The 5,441-nt window shown below is 39.2% G+C and overlaps 1 non-coding gene across 1 annotated transcript; it reads right to left on the reverse strand.

Annotated features, from left to right (window-relative positions):
• Nucleotides 1–2,921: 2,921 nt before the first annotated feature.
• LOC145271651 (U1 spliceosomal RNA) lies at nucleotides 2,922–3,084 on the reverse strand. The gene has a single exon (XR_013866053.1). It is a non-coding gene; the product is annotated as a U1 spliceosomal RNA (small nuclear RNA).
• Between the last annotated feature and the right edge of the window lie 2,357 nt (nucleotides 3,085–5,441).

Consider the following 5,441-nt stretch of genomic DNA (forward strand, 5'->3'; position numbering starts at 1 on the left):
ACATAGTATTCGCTGCACAAATAAGATCTCCTTTCCATAGCTTACCAACATTAGCTTTTATGAGGAACGGTGAGGTTTCCTCAAGTAATAGCACGAAGATGGATACTCCACCAGAGTAGATAAATTCTTGTCCTGGAATTCATTAAAACCAAGAGACCAAAATGAAAGATATACTACAATGTATGAAGATTATGTTCTCTATTTCTTTACTAACTCAGTGTTTGAGAGATAAAGAACTTTAATGGAACTTTGGAATATCTATGTATCTCATATAGACTTCAAGTGTTAGTCCCACGTTGTGGGCCCCTTGAACTTTAACTGGAGTAAAATAAAACAAAAAAGCCACAGGCATGTGAGGTGTGTGGACATTCTGTTTCTGAATAATCAAACTTATTGAGAACGCACACTGGGGAAACGCCATATTCTTGAAAAGTGTGTGAGTATACTTGTTCTCAAAAATCACGGTTAAATAAACATATGAGCAGTCACACTTGTGAAAAGGTATTTGACAGTATGCCTCATTCCTGGATAATGCGGGGTCTGAAGCTGTGTAATGTCCATGAGAACATCAAAAAAACAAATGACAATGTGGCAAACATCTATTTCCGTACACCACGTAGAAGGGACAATACAGTCTTCAAATATTAGCATCCAGCGAGGCATATTTCAAGGTGATAGCCTATCACCAATCGATCCACTCAGCAAGCTTCTAAAAAATGTGATGAGGTGGATCCAATTCCAGTAGAGACAAAAAAAGATGAAAGTGAAAGAGTGAATCATTTGCTCTTCATGAACAGAAAAAAAAACACCTTGACTCCCTGATAGAAATTGTTAAAACGTTTTCAGCGGATATCTGCATGGAGTTTGGATTTTCCAAATTTGCTAAATGCACAACAAAAAAGGGGAAAATAAAATCCGAAAATATTCAGATAAATGACAGCCTCCTTCAGAATTTGAAAGAGGATTCCACATACAAATATCTCGGTATTGAGGAAAACATCAATGTGGAACACGAAAAAATGAGACGTAAGGCAGAACAAGAATATACAGTACGTCAGAAAAAGATCCTCAAATCTGAACCAACCCCTAAAAACAAAAGTACGACTATAAACCAACTTGCAATACTTGAGATAACGTTCTGTTTCGATATCATAGATTGGCCTCAATATAACATAAACAGGCTCGATACAAACACTAGGAAACAACTATCCCTACATAAGGTAACATACCGAAACCAATGCATGGACAGGATATACCTACCAAGAAAAGAAGGGGGCTTAGGCCTCACTGAATTCAACCATGCATACCGAGCCACTATAGTAAGCATGGGCTAATATATTAAAAGTTCACCGGACGTGACAATGCAAATGGTGAAAGACCATCATGATAACCTTTCTCAATAAACCTCAATCACAAAGCTTGTTGAAAACTTTGGAGGAGTCATACCGGAGAACACGGTTGATGTACACAATAAACCACCGACACAGATTACAAAAATCAAAAGAAAAAATAAACCGAAAAATAGATAGAGGCAGGAAAAGAAGGATGGAAACAAAATAAGCGAGCAGGGAAGTTCCTAAAGGAGCTGAACTAGGAGTACATATACAAGGATGCTTCACTCCAATTGCACAAGAGTGGAAGAAAATCATGTTTAATTTTCGAATTTTGAGCGATTATTCGAAAAATAGGTAACTTTACACAAATAGAGAGGATTTTGTTTTAGGTTTGAGTGATCTGTCCGTGATTTTTATATTCATATACTTTCATAGAAATGTTTCTGTTGTGTCAAAAAAACTATTTTCTACATTTTTTGTAAAGTTGTTGCAAAATAAATAGCATTTAAAACTACTTATAACACACAAACAAAAAGGCAGGTAGATGGAAAAGTAACTTTATTTTTATGGTAAAATTTATTTATTGTATATTTAGTTTTTATCCTTGGTCGCGTGTTAGCTTCACTGCTTGATTCCTGAATACTTTTAATAAAAAAAACAGTTTCTGCATATTATATATTTCCGTCTGCTACCGACTTAAATCGCAACGCTAAAAGTGTGCGTATTAAAAAAAGCACAATATTCTATGTACAAGAACACGTTATATGAACATTTTAATAATAGTTTAAAAAATGTAAGTAAACCTCCTTTTTTTTCAATAACAATGTTATCATATCTATACAGGCGCACACTCTAAGCAAACAACGAATTTCACGACGTGGAGGTTTCGATCGGTTGTCTAAAGCGTCTAATCCGCGCATGCACACAAGAGAATTTCATTAAGAAAGTGTAACTGTGAATTTCCAAGCAAGTTTTATTTGTGTTTTTATATGAATTTGAGGATACCGACATTAAACTTAATGATTTTATAATGTACATATTGAAAAAATAAAATAATATTAAAAAAACAAACGTATTATTTTTTTAATTTTATCATTAATATTGTATAGAAATAACTTGTGGGTGCTGCAGTCCCACAGCTCCATGCACGAGCCGCCACTGCAAATGTTAAGCAAAAAATCAATAATTAGGCACAAATCCCACTCACAAAATGGAGGCGAGGCTGTGTACGTATTTATTTCTTAAAGGCTTATCCATAGCTAACGTTTTTACACGCAACAATCACTCCAGGGACTGTCCTATTTACTTGAATCAAATCAATGAGTTTATATAATAGAAAAGATTATGTTCAATGCAAAGGTTACTGATATGGACATGCAGATTAGATACAATCAGAACGGGTGAATAGAAGTGGATGATAAACTGATCTGGAAAAATCGCTTGTTTTGTGGCGCGTACAGAGATGGACGATTAGAGAAAAGGGAAACTAAGAGGCTTTTGCACAACGTCGGTGAGAGTTGTAGACCTACGGACCAGAATTAGGTTCTTTACTTATGAGTAGAAGGATATCTGATATTGATTGAATGATCGGGGTTAGCGCATATGCAGACCCTACACTTAGAAATAATGCACCAGAATCGTACACATTTTGGCCAATCGCAAAGGTCAACCCAACCGCAGTGAAATGGAAGGGTCTCACTCTGGAGAAACGACCTTATTGATCGCCGTAACCTCGATGCCAGGTAAGTATACTTATTATATTTAGCCTTTTATCAAATCCCTATATGTGATCGTTATAGATGGGTGCTCCTCGAGAGAAACAAAACCAACATCAGGAACAACACCAGCCAGCACGGCGGAGTGGCCAGCCCTCACTAGTGACAACTCCCCGATAACGCCATCACAAAGACGTGTTTTTCTTAGTTCTCCGGTATCGGTTTTCTGGGGGCTACTGGCTTCTGACTGGGCTTGTCTGTCGTCATCCAGGACCCACCATTTCTTGACGGGTTTCCTTGATTTGTGGAAGGCCTTTCCGCCAGGTGCGCCCTGGACAACATTCTTCCACGAATCCAACCGCTCCATTGAACTGATGTCCACATCGCTGATGCTGGAACTGGGGGTAGCGACCCCCAAAACCGATACCGGAGAGTCACCGGGCGTGACACTCCCCCTTCTTACTGGATCACCACCGGGCGTGGTGCCCCTTGTTAACGGCACTGTGATATCACCAAAGGTGATATCACCGGGTTTCGGCACTGGGGTGTCACCGGGTGTGACACCCCCCCCTTCTCGGCACTGGGGTGTCACCAGGTGTGACACCCCCTCTTCTCGGCACTGGGATGTCACCGGGTGTGACACCCCCCTTCTCGTCACTGGAGTGCCACCGGATGTGGCATTCCCCTTTCTCGTCACTACACCGGGGGCGTCCCCCATGGTGTAAGAGGCAGCGGCCTGCCTCCTTTTTTGTTGGCCCAGTGCCCTTCACCGACCCGCTTATTCGGAAGCTAAAGGGCCTTCGCCAAATGGCACGTCGGTAACCTCTAGTCCTGCCGGCTGCTTAAGTTGGATCCGGACACTGGACAGACTTGAAAAAGGAAAGAAAGCAAAACAGTTAGTAGTGCTTTAAGGACCACTCTCCCAAAGAAAGGGGTCGGTCCTTTGAGGCTAGACAAGGAAAAAACCCTTAAGTGGCCAAAAAATTGTCAGGTCTTAGTATTAGTAACGAGTAATACACTCCGATCTTGACTCCGGGCTCTGTGCCAGGTAAGTATAATGTTTTGCCTCATGTGCACTGTTTTTATATCGCACATATATTAACCACCGAGAGGTATTAATAACTAGGGCTATGACAACAGCGTATTCTTTTCATTGTTTTTAGTCTCGAGTATATATCCGACACAGTTAATCAACAGAGAACCGCATCACTTATACAAAAGCATATAAGATACCAACGAATACACACACAAGTCAAAAAAATTTTAAATTGCATCAGCAGTGAGATATCTACTGGATCGATAGAAGGATCCAGCCATTTCCCCAGCGACCTTTGATAGAGAATGTTCAATAAATAAGCCTAGACGAGGGCAAGAGATTGTAATGTTTATAATTAAAGAGATATGGTCCCATTAGAGTTATCTACCTCTGAACGGAGATATATATATATATATATACATATATATATATATATATATATATATATATATATATATATATATATATATATATATATATATATATATAATGGGCGGAAGTCTCTCTTGAGCTCTTTCAGCTATCATCTCATTTGGAGAAAATCGATAGCGTAAAAATAATAATATATGTCGAAAGTAAAGAGTTCTGATGGGGAACTTTTGAATGCGCCAAAAATTACGGGGACACTAAAATAAAGTTTATTAACGTTTAAAAAACGATTAAGATATTGGCACAACGAGGGGGAAAAACGGAGAAAAGATTCACAGTTCCCCACAGAGAAACAATGCGTTAGATGTTTCTTTCTGCCGGCACAAAGAAGGTTTCCGCACCGCAATAGAGACAGACTCCAAAATCTTTAAATGGTTTCTCGAGTCCACTCTATGTAGCCCCTCGAACCATTCTATTTTATATCTATCGGCACAGCACGGGTTGTCAACCAAATGCTGGTTAATAGCAGAGTCTAAGGCTACAGAAGAAGGGAGAATATCAGACCCCATCCTCCCTTGTCTGATCTTCGATGAAACATGCTGTTTATACGAGTCAAAAGATGCAATGCAATTTGACTCGTATAAATCAGCATGTTTCATCGAAGATCAGACAAGGGAGGATGGGGTCTGCTAGTCTCCCTCCTTCTGCAGCCTTCGACTCTGCTATTGGCCAGCATTTGGTTGACAACCCGTGCTGTGCCGACAGATATAAAATAGGATATTAAATAGAATGGTTCGAGGTGCTACATAAAAAGACGCCTTCTAGTAATCAATGAACCAAAAACAGCAAACGGCCTGAATTACCTCCCTTTGACCATTTAGGATAGAAATCAACCCAATTTCAAAATTAACTAACAATACTTAACAATATAATTGGATTATCTCCCTTCATTTTATCATACTTAACGATATGAAAACATTTTTCAAG

Source organism: Euprymna scolopes, chromosome 46 (assembly GCF_053919585.1).
Source record: "Euprymna scolopes isolate OS-2025 chromosome 46, ASM5391958v1, whole genome shotgun sequence".
Taxonomy (NCBI): domain Eukaryota; kingdom Metazoa; phylum Mollusca; class Cephalopoda; order Sepiida; family Sepiolidae; genus Euprymna; species Euprymna scolopes.